Source organism: Doryrhamphus excisus, linkage group LG13 (genome assembly GCF_037039965.1).
Source record: "Doryrhamphus excisus strain RoL-2023G ecotype Guam linkage group LG13, RoL_Dexc_Guam_v1.1, whole genome shotgun sequence".
Taxonomy (NCBI): Eukaryota; Metazoa; Chordata; class Actinopteri; order Syngnathiformes; family Syngnathidae; genus Doryrhamphus; species Doryrhamphus excisus.
The window spans coordinates 10,584,237-10,605,938 of record NC_136369.1 but is presented as its reverse complement, the minus strand read 5'-3'; the positions used below and the strand labels follow the sequence as shown (position 1 = coordinate 10,605,938).

Sequence of the window (21,702 nt, the reverse complement as noted above, 5' to 3'; positions counted from 1 at the left end):
GATCATTTCGAGAAAGAGCAAATTAAAACCATAAAGAAAAAAAAACAATTGTGCATATGTTGGATGCACTTATGACATTTGTGTGGATTTAGAAACCAACAATTTTGATTACTGTAACATGAATAATAATGCATAAATTAGCATTTTATGTAATAGGCTGAATTTGTCATTAAAAATGCAAGTGTAATTTTATGACCACATTTGTGTATTTATTCATGAAAATGATTTGTTGGATTATGTTTTGATAATTCTCAGTCTCAGTGATAACAGAGGCGTGCATGCTAGAATCATTTCTTTTCACCATTTACGTCATGCATCCCTTCTCAGCACGCACATATGGGCTTATGTTGTACTACATAACCCACTCAGAACCAGTCCAACCTGTCCTAATGTGAGACCAAAGTGCGCAGGTCCTTGCATGGGCTCCTCTCCCGTGGAGCTGGCAGTGTGCTGCACGGTCCCTGTGGTCCGGCTGAACATAAGAGGGCGCTCCCATTGCACCTGGCTGGGCTGCCCTAGCCTCCCTCCACTCGGGGAGAGCCGGAACCCGGACCTCTTAGCTTATATTAGTGCTAGATTTTCGGTCCGGAATAATAATAATTATAATAACAATAATGACCATTACAAATTAACCCTTCACTCTCCAAATCACAATATTTTTATATTTTCTGTACATCGAAATTACTTGATTGCACAAGTTTGAATATTGATTATAGCAGTCCGAGTGTGCTGCATGTAATATTATAGCAACTTTTAAACAGGATTTAATCATCATCATACTACATTAAAATGCACAATATATTTAAAATATATTATGTTTAAATATGCATTTTAAACACCATCTTCATCATGCATTCTTCATGCAGATGACTTATTTCGTGTGTTTACGCACAACTTGATCATACACATTTACAATATTGTCAATATTGCAGCCTATTGAACATCTCCCAAATCCTTCAGTCTAGTTCAGAGCAGTTATGACTTTCTTCGATTGGATCTTTGATCCCTAAATACTTTCACCCCATGCTCATTTCCTCTGTTTCTTCTTGTGCTTTGTCTGGGGTTAGGCGTGTGCACGAGCTTCCAAGCGCGCACATGCAGAAAAAAAATGAACCGAGAATCTATTTATTGTAAATTAAATATTTGGAGCGAAATATGCCTTGAATTCGTGAACTAGTTTTGTGCGCAAGTGGGGCTGCACGGGTTTGGGTGATGGTCATGTGATTGTGTGTGTGTGTGCGCACTTGAAACCCCACTCCGCGTGCCTTTGTCACGTCCACGGGCTGTCATATAGCCACAGGTTGTGCTCCATGTACAATGTGCCACTCGTGGATGGCGCGTGGACGCTTACCCTTCCCACAGAGAGGCGCGATTGAATGCTGTTAACACAAAAGCTGCAGACCCCCCCCTTTCCTTTTCAACCCCTTTTCAGACATGCACGAGCCCTAAAAGCATGAAGGGTCCCCCCCCCAACACCCCTCCAACACAGCCCACACTGATGCTGATGGACTAATGTCACTCAGGCCTTTTGCATACACTTTGTAAACTCCAGTTTGCATTGATGGGTTTTGCAGGCTGCCTCCTACAAGCCTCAAATTACACCGACCTCTTTTATTATCTCCTAGGCCCTCGCACGCTATTTTCAACCTATTCATTTTTACAATCTGTTCTTCCCGAGAGAGAAGGCATGTCGCAAATCCTCCAGATTCCTGCACTCTGCCTCCTCTTGCTCCGCCAACGATGTGGGGGAAACATGCACAAGTCTGTGTGTTTTCTCCTTAAAAACAGGTATCAATGCATGCCTCGGCTTGTGGATGGCAAGTGTGCAGGAAATGCCAGGTATAGCAACACACCATATATTTTAGCAGTGGGGGTCTCTTGCTATGGGTTACAATGGGTGGGTTAAGAAAATATAAAATATACTGTATAGCGCACATATTTTATCATCATAACAGGCTGTTTGACACAAGAGATACTTTAAAACAAGGAGTCAAGTCTCATGTAAAGTCCTCTATGCGCTTTATATCTATGATCTGACCTGTGATGGAATGCATTGTATTGCTTTATAAACTCAGAATAGCAAATCCACATTGTTTTCCATAAACATACACCTTATGTGGACAGTTCAGGCTCACTCTTGACCAGTTTTCCACGGAACGTGCGTGTGCTGAGAGTGAGGGTGTCATCACAAAACACACTGATGTACTCAATGCACGTTTTACAGAAAAGGGGGACATTGGGTGTGAATATTACACATTTATTATACAAAATGTATTACTCAACAATGACATATTATCATCACATTTAGGGAGCATCCTGCATGTCACCCTGATTCAATTTTTTTTTCAATTTATTGAAAATGTTTCCACCATTCTTGAATATATCACAATGACATTCTTCTACACCATCACAGATCTGTGTTACATCTATTCTCACACTGGATTAGGAACTATTTCTATTTGTTTTTTGTCCTGGGGACGACACATTTTAAAGCATTTGGTATCCAAATACAGTAAAAGTCTCTCACTCATTTAGACAGAAGAACAGAAAATAAGAGAAGCTGTTCCATCTTCCTAGAGCTCAAATTTACTATAAAACATTTGACAATGTTTGGTTTTACTTTATTTCACAAACACAATAAAAAACAGATTGTACTATTTATGATTTACAATATCACATTAGAATCATAATGCAGTAACGTCTGGGTTAACTACGTTAGGATGCGTATTCGGGTTATTTATTAAAAATATATTCGGAAATAGTCCTTTAACTTAAAGTTATAGTTTGCACAATGTGTAAATTCACTAACACACACACAAGTGTAATTCTACTGTAAATATATCATAGCTCTTTTTTTCTGTATGGACCCATTATTGTGCAGTGATGTTTAGTAATATTTCCATCTATGACTAATATTTATTTTCTAGTCGAAGATGCATACTTTTCCTGCTACGCTTTTGTTTTTCATAGTTGTTCAAAATCGAACTGCACGGCGACTAAACAGCGATCTCATGTTGGAAGGACGAAACAAACTAAAGCACAAATAAAACACATCAAGTGAATAAAAAAAAGAATCATTTGCATAAGTTGCACTCGGAAAAGTATAATAAAAAGTGTTTGGGGAAAGTATAGCGGCGAGTTTAGGCTGCCAGCGTTCACTTGCTCTAATCAAACTCTTACTTCCCTCCTCTCTTAATTCCATATTTTCTATTCCTGATCATTACTTTCCTCTTTTTCCCCTTCTCGCCCTTACTTGTATCTATCTATCCCTCCCTCCCTCCTCTTCCTCCCTCCCTCCTCTCCCTCCCTCCGCCGAGCTCTCCTCTGCTGAATCTTATTGATCCACAAGGCGGCTAATTAGCCCTTCCCTTCGTGCCTGTGTAATGAAGCACATGCGCACTGAATTAATCACAGCCATTTTTTTCGCAGGAAACTAATTAGCAGGAATAAAGATCCAAAGAGTTTTTTCTTCCCAATCATCAGATCTCACTTTCACCTCTTCCTCGCTCGCTCCAAGTCAAGACTCGGCTGCTTTGCATCCAAATTATTTTTGATATCGCCTTTAACAACTAATAGCTACCTACTTGCTCTCCCTTTTCCACGCACTCGGCAACAACAATGATCTTTCTTTTTTGGCCACCCCTGCACGCAAACTGACCGAAAAGGGACTCTTCTCGCCTTGATGGGATCTTTAGCTCCATCGTCTTACTACTGGATTAAAAAGCGAACATCACAAAGCGGCAAAAGACAAATTGTAAGTTTCAACTTTGTCTCTTTTTTTTCTTGTACGATCCTATTCTCTCTCAGCCTCTTTCCTCCTTCCATGGCGGTGGACTTCTAGCGGAGCTGGTCCCCTTTTAAACTCACATCCCGGCTGAAAAGGGGGCTCTGTTTTCATGCAAGTTTGGAGGTTTATTTGAGATTTTGTCTGCCTCGAAGGCGTTGTGTGTTACCTGTGTTTACATCAGCGCTCGTCCTCTCCTCTTCGTCTACGGGCGATAACAAGCGATCCTTCCCCCGTACCACAAAAAGAAGCGCTTTTCAAGCACATTTTGGCTTTTCGCCGGGGACGGGGATCGTGGGTGTTGAGAGACGTGTTTTTGGATGCACAAAACGGGATAAATGAAAGCTGAGCTGGTGGTCTGGCGGACGGAAGAGCAGCGGCGACTCCTCGCGAGCACAGCCCAGGAAAAGAGCTCCAAGTCCAGCATGTTGATTCCGGTTGTCTCGCCCTTTCATTTTGTAAGAAAAACATAGAAAACCCCGAAAAAAAACAAGTGAGGGGTTCAGCATCGTAGGAGATCATCTCTACAGGAGGTTTTTCTGCTCTTCTCCATGAGATGTGTACGAGCCCTTCACCCCGACTCACGGCCACTCATCCCCCGGCTTCACCCCACCTCAGTCCGGCTTGTCTCCCTCACTCGGCCCGGGCTCTTTGCCTCTTTGGAGCCTTGTATTTTAAAGCCGATTCTCAGCCGTTGCCAGACCAAGTCCCGTGCAAATCGATCTCGTGTGTGCGTGCGTGCGTGAGCGGTTTGCGCGTGCGTGTGGAGTGCGTGTGCGTGTGGGCTATGACAAAAGGGAGCCCCGGGTTCTCCTCCATGACAGGAACGGATCAGTAGAACCGCCAACAGCCTGCAAAGTGCACGCTGGCTCTCAGACGTGTGGTTCAGGCAACATGGGCCGCCAGGTTCTGTTGGATCCAACCACTTACTGGCTACTGGATCAGACCTCTCCGAGGACTGGAAACAAAACACTGGCCTATTAGGATGACCTGCTAAAGGAACTAGTGCAAACTGTACATTTAAAAACCACTTATTGTAGTTTACATTACCCATGTATTGTACTTATGGGCAATAAAAATAAATACATGTAGCAATATTAGGATGAAAACAATGTTGGCAAAAACAAAACATTTGCCATTTGGACATTTTCTGAGCTGCAACAAGCATGGCTCAAAATCTCTCAAATATGAAAAAAATGTATAGTAAAAACAATGCGAAAGAAAAAAGTCAGTCTTGGGGATATATGGTGAAGGGAAGCAGAGAGGAGGATTTGTGAGCAAGCAGAGGCGCCGGTATTTGTGTGTTTCGGGTGACGATGGTGTGTGCGTGTGTTTGGGAAAGAGAGGGTGGAGGTCAGACGTCAAGAAACATGGGGAACAGGGGTCACGGCATGAGTGCAGAGATAAAAAAGAAAGGAGAGGAAACCCCCTCGCTAAACAGCCGTGGGACTATGTCGGGGCTTGGGGGTGGCTATACACGGAGGAAAAGCCTGACGTGTTTCTCTTTTTGGGAGGGGGGTCACTCATGGTTGTCAAGAATGAAGACTTTGCATGCAGTACAGGATATGCTAAAGTATATTGCGATATAGTGCGGTGTGTTAACATAACATAATGCAATGTAATAGAGGGGAGAAAAAGAAGAGGGGAGGGGAGTCGATGCTGTTTTTTGGGGGGAGGGCTAGGTGGAGGGGTCAGATAGCCATGGGCCATATAGGAGGAATCAGTAGAAGAGGTCAGGTAAACACATCCCTACCTCTGATAGTGGAGAGAAGCAGGCATGCTCAGTGAGATCAAACCACTCATGCTTGTTATTTTTTTTTTAATTCTTCATATTAGTTGAAATCAGATTGTTTGCTTATGTGATTTATGCATGTTAGACTCGACTTTTGTGTTTGCACTGCAATGAAATGCTTGCAGGTCGATTTTCAAATGATCAGCCCTCCTCCCCTGTTAGACACTCTTCCTCCTCTTTCTCGTCCTGTTGTGTTGCAAAGCAGACTCAAGGAAATACTGTACTGAGCTTTATTTCCTGTTAAATGTTTACGGTAAATTTGCAGTCGTTGTCATTGTTGAGCTTGATTGGCATTGGCAGCTTTTTGTGTCAAGTGTGTGTGTGTGTGTGTGTGTGTTTCATGTCTTACCATTGACTGGGGCTGCAATGAGTTAAATCGCCACCGTGATCTCATAGCCACACACGACAAATAACAAAAATAATTAGAAAGGCAAATTACTCAACTATTATGTTATAAGTGTTACTGTGTTTTTACAAGGTTGTCATTTGGCTGCTCTTTGCTGAACTGAAATGACATCTTCACAGTTTTTAATTGTAATTTTGTGGCAACACACTCATTTGAATGTATTTGAATTTAATAAAATTTTAATCCAATTTGATTTCTTTTAAATTGTCAACTCAATGCATAGTACAACTCAAATTAAGTTAAAGTTATATTAAATGGTTGGACACACCATGAATAAAATATATTTCTGTAAAGATGCACTTTTGCATTTGCTGAATAAACATGCCTTGTTTGTGTGTCTTTGCTCTTCTGATCACGTGTCACTTTTTTAGCATTTCAATGCTGTGCCTTCTCATACCTGATGCCAGTCAATTGGACAATACAATACCAATGATAGGATGTGTGTGTGTGTGTATCCTCTTGGTTCACATCTCGGCATATTTGTGCATTTTGGGTATACCTGAGCAGTAGTGGAAGACAGATAGGCTTGTTTCATGGTGTGCTGGTAGCATGGAGCCAAGGGAGGTAAGCGCCTCTGGCTGTCGTAACCCCTTCTCTCCCTTTCCTCCCATCCTCCCTCCCTTCCTCCCTTTCTGGCTGTCTGCTCCTCGGTGTGTCTCCAAATACTGTAGCTCCCGCTTTACCTCCCACCTTCCTGTTGGCGGGCACGGGCCCAGCAGGGGAGCTCGCTGACATGTCCTCAGTCAGAGAGAGCGAGAGAGAGAGGGAGCGAGAGACCTCTCTTGATGAGTGCTAGGCTTGTATAGAGAATTCACAAATGCGGTGATATGCTATTTTGCTAAAATGCATCTTATAAAATTGTTGCTGCACTATAAATGTGATGCATTCTATTTCTGTGCATGTGACGAAGGGCCGCAGTCGTCCGCTTGAATCAGATTGTGGTTTTTTGAATGTGCAAAGCCATGCAGTACTAAGACCGGTTCCTCCACTTGTCCTGCTGCTGAGGCCATTATGACGTGTCATGTTATCAGCAGTGGGCGGACCTGGGCTCAGCGGCAGGAGGAGGCAAAAGGAGGGTGGGATGAGATGACGGTCGTGCTCTCAGGTGTGTGTTTGTGATCCTGAATGGTAGCCTGCACTGTCTACAAAAAGCTTCAATTCCTGTCCACTTTTCTCCCAAATTCCTGCTTGTGTCCTTAGTTTCTTGTCTGTGACATCCTTTTATGTGTTCCAAGCAAAGTTGGCAGGGTTTTTCTGTGGTTTTGCTCTTTCTCAATATGTTATCGTGTTAACAATCACTGTAGGAGACTAGATTTATGACTCGAAAGAAGAGCATGCGTGTGCAGCTGTATTAGGGCTGGTGTGCATTATTTTAAACATTAACACATTTCTCAAAGTGCTTTATTGTTTTTTTATGCAAACTAGTTTTTATATGAGTCCACTGATGCTGCATGGCTCACATTATACAGGAGCCTCTGTGAGGAGGGAGAATAATCCTGTGTAGAAATTGCAAATTTGATATATTCTTCACTCAAGGATGCTCATGAGCTGTCACAGACGAGGACACAATAATTCAAGTTTAAATCAAATTTCTTACAAAAAATGAATGCTGTGATTATGGAAGATTGTCTACTCTGTGTGTTTAATTAGAATTCTAATATTATCTGTCTGATTTGTAGCAAACATAGACGTTAGGTGGTGGTGTTGTTGTGACTGCCAGGAGATGTAATCCATGCCTGTTCAGAACCACCAGCATCGAAGAGTGTGTGTATAGCATAGCGGCAACTAATAGCTATATATGCATCCTATTTTGGGCCACAGCAGCTAACACCGAGTGTTCCGGGACGGAAGATAGGGCAGCTTCGCATCATTAGAGGACGCAATTACACACCGGGCTAGAGGACTAGGCTCCGAGGGTTGCAAAAATGGACCACAGCCTCCCATAAGCCCACCCCTCTCTTGGACCCTGGAGGCCAGCATTCCACCCTCCGCGCTAGCGCTTATCATCACAAAGGACAGAATGCATAAAATATGGAGGACGCTTAGACAGGTCGCCTTTCTCTCGCCATACTGAGCCCTTGAACAATACATGGGCCCCTCTGGCCTGTGACTCTGACGACACACACGCCGTCTTTTTTATCCTTGCCTATTCCTTTGTCATCCTCTTCCTCTTCCTCTACGTTACTGTGCTCTGCAGAGTGATAACCGCACCGGCATTGTTTATCAGTGCCTGTGAAAGCTACTGTACGTGTGTATGAAAGATTTAATACACATTTTTGTTAGCTATTGTATTGGATGTTTTTACCTTCTTTATTACCTGCAAATGACATACAATTAACATGTCCTCCTCACCAAAGGTTAGAGAATTTACTGACAAATTAATACACTGACCTTACATTTTGGTTGGGGAATAAGTAGCATGATTTGTGATTTTAATTTTTTTTATTTTTTGGTTTGGTCTCATCACTAATTTACAGCAAGGTCACCCAGCATCGGGACACCCATTAGGAGCAAATGCAATATGTGTGTGTTTATCTTTTGGACAGATGAAAGATTAATGTAAAGCCAAATATTTCACACACTCTCAAGCTTGCATTGCATGTCATTTTCTTTAAAAAAAAACACTATCATGACTGCCTTATGTTTTTTTGTATTATGTGTTATGATTTTTTTAAATTACTGTATTCTTACAAAATTGTTTCCTTGCTGTTTTGAGCTACATACTCAATGAGTACAGCAGTCTGCTTCCGACAGGCTTTTTTATTTCTGTCTCGCCATGCATGTGTGATAGCTGAGCTGTTGGAATGTACTGTTCGGATATGCCGGACCCGAGGTCTATGGCACTTCCTCTCTGTGTACTTTACAGCTTATCCTCCTTGGGATTACGGAGAGAAGAAAAGAAAAGAGCTAACACTGGAGCGCCCTCTCACTCTCACACCCTTCTTCCTCATTTTTCACGACTCACGCGCACAATAAATTCCTGACAAAAAGTGTAATTCACTTGCAAATGTGCAGTAGTCATGTCCATGCTGCATGTGAGGGGAAAGAGTGGGAGAAGGAGAGCGAGGAGACGATAGAGGGAGGGGCCGTAATGCAAAGACATAGAGGCACAAGGCGGCATATTTCACTAAGAGACGAGGCTGAGGTGAAGCTACCGGCTGCCTCTTTCTGGTCAGGAAGCGAAACTCCATCCACCCCTTGGTGGATTCAGTAGAGCTTTGAGCACATGTATTGTTTTTTTTTTTTATATCTAATATGTGTGTTTATGAAAAGGTGCCATATGCTCCGTGTATACATTTCAGCTCACTATTTGTCATTCCTCGTGCTCCAGGGGACTGGCGGGTCAGCAGTGAAGGGGTTAAGGAGCAGGGATAGCCCTGTTTTGTCTCTGTGGCTTTCTTTGCCATTGTTGTGGTGGAATTGAGCTTGGTGCACCTCACTTGGCCTCTATGTGCTGTAGCCTCTATAGTGCTCTCATGTCAGCGCTATTTTATAGCTTCTGCAGCTGTATATTTCCCTTTTCTTTGCACATACACACTCTGTACACATGGTAATGCAACATACTGCAGATGTAACATCATCCATGCATGGCATCCTTTGATGTGCATGTGCTATTTTTTGTCAACTTGACACTTTGTGTGAAATTATATGCTCTTCGTGTAAAAATATTTTGGTAATAATTTTCCTGCATGCAATGACACAATACAGAACAACAAGATAAATGACTGTTTATACCATTTGAAGCTATCACCTCAATGACAAGCCATTGTACCCCAAAAGGTACAGTCATATACTTGTTTTTGAGAATTTACATTCAACAGAAGGGTTATATTCTAGAACCCTTGTGAGGCAAACAGACACCATCCATGTATTCGTACCTGGGCTCTGTTATATTATTTTACACTTGTGTTCACTTGATTTGTTTTGCTGACAATAATGATGCAAATATCATGAATAATTTACTTTCAGGTTTCAGATTTGAGAAACATACAATATCAACGCACCGTGTTGGAGGTGCTGCGTTTGATTGTTTATAGCCCACAGTCGCTGCAGACGTCGTAATTAAAAAAAAAAAAAGAAGATGCACTCTGCATCTGCCAGCCTCCCAGCTCATCAAATAAGCATATAGCAGCAAGCATGTCGGTGGGTTTATGAAGGAATTTTGAATTATAATTATAAATGGCACTGTCTGAATGTGTAAAGCTTTTATGCCAGGTATTACACAGGCTATATTAAATGTTGTACTAGTATAGACTCTAACAAACATTTCATCGCCATAACTTAGTGCAGTAGCTCAACATCATGGCTGTCTGGTTAGGAGTATGATGGTTTGTCACTGGGTAAACAATGTCCCACTTTTGTTCCCTTGAAACCTGACCTTTACAGCATAGGAACATACCTGGACCTTGTTGGCTCTGCAAAAAAAGGTACAAACAGTTACCTTGAAGCCAATTAATTAGCCCTATGTGGTACGTTAGTGCAGATTGTATACCTAGAGGGATGCCTAATATTTGTACCTCTGAAGTTCCTCTACTGTGTTTTTTAGCTTCACACTTTTCCTTAAATATATGATTCCCACCCTGGATCTCACTGTACCCATCACAAATGTACTCTCTGCATTTCCCTGTGGTAAATGAACAAACATAAGGACCTCAGTGTCTCATAATAAATTGATTAAAGAAAGGCTCGCACAAAGCTATACCAACAAAAAAAAACAAGAATGTAGAATATATGGCTGCATCTGGAGATGAGCTGCACTCTCTCCCCTTGGCAACATGTTTTACTGTATATTTATACACTTTAATAGCAGTGCTTGCGTGCCGGCTCTCATTCTTCACCCTCTCTGGCAGCATATGATCAAATTTGCTGTTTTGTGCCCAGTGGCTCATAGCAGGGACAGTGCTGTGTGATTTACATATTTAACATGGAGCCCTGTGCTACTGCTTGCTACTCATTCAGATGTGCAGTGGTACAGAGCAAAGACTGGACCTAGGTGGTCTACAGGGAATAAGCCAGGTCCCAAGGGAATGGAGCGGGGCCAGACGGCCGCGACAGACAGGTGACCTCGGCCTTGTGATGTCGTTTACGTTGTCTGGTTGCCACGGTATCCATTTGCTTTAATGAATGAAGATTGAAAGTGAGGCTTTGGTTTATGCAGCCTTTCTCTATGAATTTGGTCAGTTTATGGCAATGTATTCATGAATAAACACATTTGATAAATCTCGTAAGCCCTGATATTAGTAGTGGCAATATACAAATACATTTGTTTTGGTAGGAAGTTAAAGAAAACAGTCAGATCACATATAGGAAGTCAGCCTGTGGCCACAGCTAGAATTGAAACGGATACCGGGTGTTACACCACTATAACACATTGTGTTTCCTCTCCTTATACACACTCACACACATCCTATGCTTAAAAAAGGTTTATTTTGGCAAGCATCTCTAAAGATCCACTCTAGCCGTGTATCTGTATGAGGAGAATAGAAGTGAAATGGGCCCCTCTCACTACTTGCTTTGTGTTGCGGCCAGGTGCTTCCTCTTGTCGGATCTTGCCCTGTTGTCATATGACAGGTGAGAGACATGTTTTCTAATACTAATGTTACGTTTTGAGGGTTTCTGCAATAGTCGTGGATAGAAATGCAGTGCTACTTGGTGGGCTAGTTTTTCCCCTCCTAAGTATTGAGGCACACTTGAATCAACTTAGGAGAGAAAATAGATCTTTGGTGTTTCCAAACACCTTTGTAATGAACTATAACAGAGATGTTGAGCCAGCAGTGACCTCACAAATGTTCTTCTAGATGAATGGTCATCTTGTAAGAAAGTCTTCTCAGAAGAGTAGACGGTTAATACTTGTCACATTTGCTTCCATTTTGACTCACTGCAGGTGTGGTGATCAGGTGTCCCGATACTTTTGTCACTGTATTGTGTGCATGAGACATACTTTGTTTACACCAGAGACAATATGGCTTTAGAGGAAGCACTGTAGAGAGAGAGGCCGTGGTCAGGGACAGGAAAGGGGGACGGGTGCGGGGTGCAGACACAAGTCCCATCACTTCCTTCCTTTATATTGGTCTTTTTTTTTATGAATCATCATTGTCAAAACAACATTAGGCAGAAAAGGAAGTGTTTAACTGAAGCTGAATTTCCACCAAAACTATTGAAAAAAAGCTACAGAGCATATAAAAAGTGACAGCATGTCTGTTATCAAGCTGTGTTCACCTTGTGCAAATGTGCTGTAGTTGGCTAATGAGCTCAGTGTGTTTTGCCAAAACTGCACTTCGCATCTCTCTGTGTGACAGGCAACATTAAACAAGGTTGTATGTTTTGACCCTGATCAGGAGAGAGCAGTCATTTCTCACACTCTGCGGACCTGCTGCTTCCTTTGGTCATCTCGGTGCACACTCACGTGCCCCTGAATACATGTTTGTACTGTGTGCTATATCTGTATGTGTCGTTTCCTCTTTTCCCAAATAGTGTGGAAGCAAACACCTGCAAACACCCCTCGTGTCTCGCCGAGTCCTGTGGTCAGGGTGAAATCTGCTCTCACATGACAAGCGGGTCTGTGGGTCTTCAACGGGAAGCAGGGGCCCTGCTGTTTCACAATCTTTTTAGAAACAAGAAGCGAGTACCCACTCTGTGGTGTCCAGTAGTACACATGGCGCGTAATGCATGCCAGCTTGGCTGCAGTGGGTATGAGAACAAGGCGAAATGAGGGGTTGGCCCAGCGTAAGTGGACCCCTGAGACCTCCTAGAGGGGTAGAGGTGTGGCAAATGTGTTATGGGCATGGCTTGTGTCAGCGTGTTTAGTGTTTGCTGTCAGGGCATTTATATGCAAATGCTAAACAACCTATTGGGTGGCTAATTACAGCAGGGCCTTTGTGTGTACCAGGCTGTCAGAAGCTGGCATTTTGCAAGTGAGCATGCTGGCCCCGGACTTCCCCTGCGTGTTTACTCATTGTCTTTCCTTATTACCCCCTCATTGACACTCCCCTTTTGTGTGCCCGGGCTGTTTGCCTGCATGCTAGTTCCTCCCCTTTTGGTGCTAGAGTTAATGTAGTAGATTTAAAAAGGCGACCATGTTTACTTCCTCTTTCATTGGGTGGGCCCGGCACTGCTCTTTTCCCCAACCATCTAATCTAGAACACCCGTCCAGTCACCACTCACACAAGGAACATTCATACTCGTGGTTCTCTCTCCGACAGCTGATGCACCGCTAATTACGTTGGTTTATAAAAATGCATTTAGGTCAGGTGCTAATGCAATGCAAATTTATGAGCAGGCAGAAGCAAATATTAACTTGTAGCGTTACTGATAGTCAAAGGGTGGGGACAAAGGTGCGCCTCCCTCACCTGTCAAATGTGAAGGTTTCTGTGAGCCAGACAGAGCAGCGTGAAGCCCTCCTTTTCCTCATAATTCTGTGAAAACTGAAGTCTGAAATAGAGGTGTAGCTGCTGCAGCCCAGCAGTTGCTATTTGTAGCAATGAAACCACAGTCGTATCTTTGTGTTGAAAGGGTTTCCTGATTAAAGGTGATTCTTGTGAGTATTGCAAATGGAGAAGATGCAGTAAATAAGCAAAGTTTGTGTATGTGTGTGCTTACACACACACACTCATATCCTTTTGTAATCCTGAATCTCTACTGAATATACAGCGATATCAAACCGGCTGGGCAGCATTCCTATGGAATTATTTGGCTTGTGCTAAAACAAAGCAAGAGCAAAGAGTGCAAATGTGTGGCTTTGTATTGCCTCTCAACTTCCCTCAAGTGAAGTGTCATTGTTTGTCCTGTGGTCTGTGAACCATTTGTGTTCCTCCCTTTCACATAGGCAGCAGCACACACATAACTGGCATTGGGGTGTGCAGTATGTACTGTATACTGGAGCCACCTTTCTTCCTGTTCAGTTTGCCTTTAAACTCTGTTTTTCCAGGCATGGCATAGTAAACAAGGGACAACAGACGACATCTGTCTGATGTAGCTATTGCCATGCGTTCTACACACTGCAAACACCGAACTGAGGTATACTTCTTTGTGGAAATGAGCATGTTTTATATTTGCCTTTCTTTTTTCTTCTTCCTGTACACTTCCCTATTGCCCAATCAACCATCTTTATATACTGCACCACTGTGCATACCTTCATGGAAGGATACCAGAAGCCGAAACAGTATGGATCAGTAATTATGAGATCCTGTACAAAGTATGACTGAATGTGAATGAAATAATGAAATGTGTCCTAAACTGTACTGCTCGTTGGAAATGGGTGTCTGGAGACACTGGGCTGGTCAATGAAGCCTGAGTGTGAGGGAACAGCTGCTCAATGCTGTCTCTGCTCTCACCCTGGTCTGCCAGCCAGAAATATGAGGCCGCTCTGGACTTCTGTCCTGGGGAGAAAAAAAAAAAAGAGCAAAACCGTGTAGTACCGCACATATCACTCTCATCTGTTCTGCTCACCATACAGAGAAAAGGAGCTGTTTGTCCAAACTCATTCATCCATTCCAGCACAAATAGAAATCTTCATCACATATACACTGCCTCCTCCGCCCTCACAAAACCATTAGATCATCACATGCTTGATTTCTCTTGATTGTCTCTTTTTGTTCAATGCTTTCATTAGCTGTTTTAGTCGATTTGTCACAATTTGTCTGTCAATCCCACTCTGTGCTTGCTTTTCTCAGCACTTCCTTTTTTCTCTAAACATTGTGCTGAGAGCCCGGCCTTCCTGAACTCTGTGTGACAGTGCTCTTCTCTTGTCTCCACATTTCCTCCCCACATGTTTGGGATTTCTCGCCTTCTTCTCTGCTTTCTGTAGCCGTGTTAAAACCTTGGCAGAGCAGAGAAAGGCATTCAGCGCCATAATCCGGGCTCCCTCCATCAGGAATGCTAATACGTATGATTGTGTGACCTGCCCAAGTCCGGCAACATCTGCAGGAGCCTTTGGCGAGCCCCCGCCCTGCCCCCCTCCCCGCCTTTGAGCGCTCACTCACAGCCATTATTTCATTGTTTCACTTCACGCCTGTGACCGGGCACAGCAGTTAACCCTGTAATGCTCACAGCAGCGAGCTGCAGTGCTGCACAGAAGGCCGGAGAGGAGCATACTGTGGCGGGTGTGTGGTTTTCAGGACAAGAACTTTCCCATGACAGGCCTCCCTTACTGCCCATCTGGACCCCTTACCCTCACAATGTTTACTTATGCATTCCATCACTAGTCACAGTGTATTTGTGTATGTATGTGTGTGTGTGTGTGTTCATGTTGTCTGCATAAAAGTCTGGCCACTTGCGAGTTCAGGCATAATGGCAGGAATTATGCCCCCATATACATGTGAGATGCTTTTCCATGAGTAGGCTTTTCTTTCTCAGGGACATCAGGAAAAGAAAACTTATTCTTGGGATCTGAAGGGACGCTGGTGTTTTCACCCCTCTAGCAGGTATTGCAGTTGAAAGGAATGACTGTTGGGATAGTGTATGTTTCCAGAAAGATGAATTACTGCTGAGGCAAAACTGACAAAGTGAATCTGTGTCAAGATGGAGTGCTGCTGATTGAATTACCCTTCTCCTCAGTCTTGGCTGTACGCCTGTTTTCAAGCTACAGACGACTCTAGACAAACATATGGACTAGATTGAATTTATATACTCTTCATCCATATCCAAACATTAAACCTATTAAAGCTTTTGGGATTCATACTGTACCTTGCTGCAACACCTATGCATGCACATGTTGTACACTTTTCACCATTCTTATCAAAACCCCTGTTACATGAGGATGCCATGAGGATATTAGATGGGAAAATGAGGCACATTCCAGTCGGGGTGTATTTTGTGATACTCCTACAAACTCTGATGCAGTCACATTAGACATTCAAGTGCTTGTTTATTTATACACTAGTCAGTACATTTATGCATAATCAGATTTTTTGGTACGGTACAGAGGCGTACTTACTGTAATTCCCACAGTCTATATTGAGCGAGGGACAGGAAGTGGAACTGCCTTGTGATAAAGTCATGCCTCTACTCCGCTAACAGATCCATCATTTTGCTAGCAGGAGTCATGTTTAGCGGGCTGCACGTCAGACGAGTGGTTAGTGCGCAGGCCTCACAGCAAGGAGACCTGAGTTTGATTCCACTCTTGGCCATCTCTGTGTGGAGTTTGCATGTTCTCCCCGTGCATTCCAAAAACATGCTAGGTTAATTGGCGACTCCAAATTGTCCATAGGTATGAATGTGAGTGTGAATGGTTGTTTGTCTATATGTGCCCTGTGATTGGCTGGTGACCAGTCCAGGGTGTACCCCGCCTCTCGCCCGAAGACAGCTGGGATAGGCTCCAGCATGCCCACGACCCTAAGCGGTAGAAAATGAATGAACAAATGCGTCATGGTTAGCGATAGTGCCAAGGAGAAGCCAGAGCTCGACAATTATTTTTTTTAATGTGTACTGTATGTATTTTTCTTACCTTTTTTAAATGTTACCAGTTGGATAATTACCTGTTAGCAGTTTTCATTTTTGTAGGTTTCTTAACTTAATACTTAACTTAAAAAAAGCTGTTTACACAAAAGGTAAGCAGTTTTATGCTTTGCTGTGACTGTAAAACCATTACACATATGACATTGATTTACTCACATGTGGTTCAAAATGAGGAAGTGACAGCTAATATGAAAACTAAGCGCTATCTACAATGTTGCATTCCATAAGATTGTATATTTTTTGCCTTTAGCCTGCCTGTTTTTTTTTTTAATATCTATTTTAGGCATTTTACAGCTGTATTTAATGTAGTGTGTATGCAATTTGTAAGCGCAGTTAGATAAAAACATATTTTGTCATGGCAACCCAGGTTCCTTTTAATAAGATTAATCTACTAATTTCACATTTTTCTGGAGGGAGGTTGGATGATTGAGAGCACAAGATAATTAATTTCAAACTCATTTTATGCTTTTTTGAATTGGATGACAATGATAATGCTCAAGAGACCCACCATGCCGAAATAAAATCCTGCAATGTATATCGTTTGAGCCAACTTTTAACACTTGCAGCTTAATCAAGAGATGGAATGGGGCTATTTGTTGATTAAGTCCAGTCATGATCAATATACAAGTGTTGGTGAGACCTCACTTGCGGGTGTTCAACCTCACCCTTCGAAACATATGTTGCCTGTTAGGCTGATAAAAACTGTATATGAGTCATAGGCAAATATTAGTTGGCCTGCTTGTCCGATTTTCATCTTGGCTCATTGAACGCGGCAAAGGAAGGATAGCATCCATTTTTATGGCTGAACTTCCTGTCACACTTTATTCACATCCACAACAACACAGCACTCTGGCATTAATACAGTATCTTCGTGTTATATTCACACTGACTTGTTTTTAATCTGTTCTTTCCAAATACATTGTTTCTCTTTGATAACACATAAATATTTGATTCAAACAACCACAGATTAGAGAACGGCCCTCTTTATTATCTGTTGACAGATGTGCTTCAAGTTTTTGAGATGGTTTAAAAGGACAAGGGTCCGCAGAGCCAAATTGGATCTGGGTGTGTAAATACTACTCTGATGTTTAATGAGAAACAAAGTTAGCTAATTATAGCAGCTCTGAAAAACATGAGGAGGACAGTGGGAAATGTTTCCATCACTCCCTGGCTCTATAGATTAGTGCCTAATTGCCTCAATCGAATCAGGCGGAGACATTAGCCAGAGAGGCAGAGAGGGAGAAACACAAGGATCGGACTGATTACACGTATCCGTCGGTGGCTCTTAATCTAGCGGAGGACCCTCAAGTCGAACTCTTTGGCCTTGCATGATCCCTTCTGTCCCTACTCGTCCACATACAGTATGTCCTCACCCTGCCTTGACACATCCGAAGGTTACCGTGGCACTGTTGTTCTTTTTCAACATACATCCAGCTGCCCAGGTGATTAATACTGCAGTGCGGATGTTTTTCACCTATAATTATATGTAATTCTGACATGTTTATGTGTGATGTTGTCTGTCAGCTTCTCCGCTGATGACAACGTAGCTAGCGACATCCTCCCAAATGCTGTGACAGTATTTGTCTGCCTTATCATTATCATTGTATGTTGCAATCTTAAGTGGGTGTTGGAAAGCTGCTCATCTCACCTGTAGTTTCATGCCCTCAACAAATAATGTTTTATTGTTACTATCCGCCCGGTTGCACATCTGGAATTTAGAACTGAAGAATGTCTTATGAAGCCGGGTGTGTCTTTTTTTGTATGTACACATTATGCAGGAATAATACGCCTTGATATGGCTATCAAATGTGCGCCTTGGTTATATTTGTAAGCAGGGTGAGGAGGAAATGAGGATCCATAGAATTCTTTTCGTCCTCCGGCCTATATCGAGGTCAGCTGTCCAAAATGATCTCATGTTAAGAAATCGGCGAGTCAGCAGGGTCAGAGCAGAACCGCCATGACGACACACCCCCCCAACGGTGATAACACTGCCCTCCTTTCCCCTCCCCTTTGCTGCCTCGGCATGGGAACAACACATTTGGTCTCTACTCTGTACCGTGTCTGTGCCCTTCAATCTGAAGCCCCAGTGGTACCACCACTTTATTCTCGCCACTGAGCCACATTCTGGAATCAGGTGAAGACGGTTAGGATTAACTGTATCTTTACACTTCAGAAGGTCCAGCGTGCCATAGCTAATCCTCCTATCTTATTTCCTCTTAAACAAATATCTGCATGGCTCAAAATAGCCGTTTCCTGGATGTTGTGGTGGATGCCTTACTGGTCCTTTGCTCGTGTTTCCCTGGAAATGTATGAAATTAGGAAAAAGCAATGCAGGAATTCATTGTAGGCACATTTGATTCCAGCACATTCTGTTAAGAACTGAGTAAACAGGGTAAACAGATCATGGAACTCATCCAGAACAAGGGATGAGATCCTTCATATTTTTCGAATGGGCCTTTATGGTTGTGTAAAACAATGTAGCTCTGTATAAGATGGGCATTTTACTGCAACCTTAGTCCTCATTTACATTAATTGGCTGCAGTGTAACCTGACTCGTCTGGGCCGACCCAACACCAACAGCTGCCTTGTCAGCCATCCCGCCTTAATTGCTGAAGTATACTGTAATCAGCAAATCTTCACCTCAGGTCCCTGTTCCGACCAAAATATCAGTCACATTTGAGCTGGCAATCTTACTTTTTCACTCAGACTACTCTCCGTCTGCCACCCCCTTCCTTCCTCGTACATGTTCCCATAATTTATGGCTGCCAGGCCCTTGATCAATTGATAGCAGGGAATCCTTTGGTAAATAGAGTTTTAGACACATTGCCAATAGACCTGGGCTATTGATTGGAGTGTAAATTAAAAACTTAATCAGGTCTCCGAGATAAGATTTATCTCCGCCCCAAGCAAATTGCAGGGCTGACATGGAGATGTAAAGGCAGGGCCAGTGGGCAGACGGACACTTCCCTTTGGTGGGTGCCAAGAGGGGGGGGGGGTGGCCCTGTCTCTGCCTCTGTCCTTGCTTCACTGCTGGTGGCACGCTTGCTTTCTCCTTGTTGAGTAGATCGCAAAGATTTCAAGCGCTGACACAGACATAAGTCGCCAGTGAGCACAAGACTGGCTTAGATGAGTATAAAGCGCATCTTGTGAACATATTTATACACTATGTCATATTGAACCGAGGACCACTTTTAGTATGGCTCATCCAAATGGGAAGTAGTTTTATTTCTTTATCGTTTTCTTCTGTTCAGCACTTTGTCTTGTTTAGCCTTGTCAATATCCCCCTCCCTTCATCTCGCTATCGAATGTGTTTAATCACTTGTGTTCATTGCAGCCTGTGATGAAATATGTAAATCATTACAACCAGCTTTTATTCCTCCAATAATATTCCCATATTGGGGAGCTCATTTTACGCCACAGTAAATTCATATACATTCACACAGTGTTGTCTATATTCTATATGTATTAAGACAATCCTTGGGATTGCACATTGATCAGGACATATGGATTTTTGCTGTAATTGCTGAGGGAAATTTTCACGTCTCAACTCTTCTTCATTATTAATATTGGGAAATGGCTACACATTAAAAATGTCTCCTGTATAATATAGTTTTTAATGCTTACATAGAGAGGCGCGCATACTTCAACTGGGCTTTCTTCAGGTTTCACAGATAAGACACTCGGCAAGGATCTGACCAAAGGTACCTCACAGGTATCAGTCTGGATCTTTGGGTCGGTAATTAAAACATACATTCCCTTTCTGTGATTAAGGCTGGTATTAGGTTTCTCTCGGGGATTATAGGATGTCTTATTATCTCTGCTCATAGTCCCTATATACAGAGGCCTTAGAAGTGACATTGACCCACAGTGAACGACATACAGTGGAGGATGGGGAGCACAAAGCACAAAACCTGGCCATTGAAAATTGAGAAAATTGGTTCTGTAGCGCACAAAATACATTCCAACCTGAACACTTAACATTTTCATCTGTACCATTTTGCAATGCTACTCAGTGAGTGACATGTGACAATAACACAATGACACACACTGTCCAGCTAATGATAAGATCCCTTTGGTATGTATTTACTTACATAGCCAATTAGTTTAGTCACAGCACATTACATAGTAAATGCTGCTGTTTCGGAGGTTAGCTCATAGCTGATTGGACAACGTAGTTACAAGAACTAAAGGCTGCTTGTCGGAATATGTGCAAACAGAAAATAAAGAGCTGAAACTGGGTGAAAATTTTTATTTAAAGGGCTTGCCCCAAAAAATATGCTGCAAAGCCAAAGTGGCAAGCCAGTATCCGAAGTCAAAAGTGTGGACTAAATGTGTGGTGTAACTGTATGTTTTATGGTGCAACTGTCTTATGGCATAACTGTGCTTTTATATGGACATGTATTGGATATGTATATTGGATTTGTATATTATTCAAATAAAATTAATAGACCAAACTAAACATACCACAAATATGGCATAAATATCAACAGACTTCTTTAAAACAAAGTCAAATTCGGAAATTAAAGTACACTTAATTAACAGTATAAATAATAAACAAGAAAATACTGAAAATGAAATGATAAAATAGGGGTTGTCTACAAGATTCAGATGGGTAATTGTATGAGACCATGGCTTTGTCTGAGGATGACAATGAAGAAAGCTACATTGTGGAATCCTCTTTGTCAGTTTGTCTCAAAATATGACAGAATGGAAGTGTTCAGTTCTTAGATTTCTCAGGTTTTGGACATGTGGGATACTACAGTGTGTATATCTGATGGTTAAAGAAATGCTCAGTTAGGTTTTATGTATGCTGAGGCATTTTTAGGGGCAACATTGGTGGCCGCATAATGTGAGTCCACAGTTACATACCGTTTTAAGAATAATGAATACATTGATATAATTTATTTTTTTTATTGGACTGCTTGTGTTAGAGGTCTCCTAAGAAACTCTTTAGCCAGGCCCACTGAGTAACGACAGAATGATGACCAACCTTTCTCTAAGTGGTGGGGGGAAGGAGGCGCTGAGACCATCGTAATAGGCTTTTTGCCTGATAAGCCAGGAAAATACTCGTTTAGTTAGTAAAAGTGCAAAGGGATCCTAGCCAGATAAACCCGCTGTTTCCTTCTGTAATACCCAACAGCTAAAATCAATAGTTGGGATAATTCTCTTGCTGGTCGTCCGGTCTCTTTTATCTGCAGTCTTCCTCAACCTGTGTACTGTACATGTTGGTGGTTAACAGAAGCATGCCTCGATGCACATTAACGG

At 42.5% G+C, this 21,702-nt stretch overlaps 1 protein-coding gene across 8 annotated transcripts in view; it reads left to right on the top strand.

Annotated features, from left to right (window-relative positions):
* Window positions 1-21,702, top strand: part of zfhx3b (zinc finger homeobox 3b) — a 331,153-nt gene that overhangs the window by 193,639 nt on the left and 115,812 nt on the right. Inside the window, exon 1 of one of the 8 annotated variants that reach the window (XM_058089528.2) lies at window positions 3,285-3,754. The exons of the other annotated variants lie outside the window; for them this stretch is intronic. The gene's annotated coding sequence lies outside the window, so the exon portion shown is untranslated. Of the gene's footprint in view, window positions 1-3,284; window positions 3,755-21,702 lie in introns of those variants that run through there. 8 annotated transcript variants of the gene reach the window in all.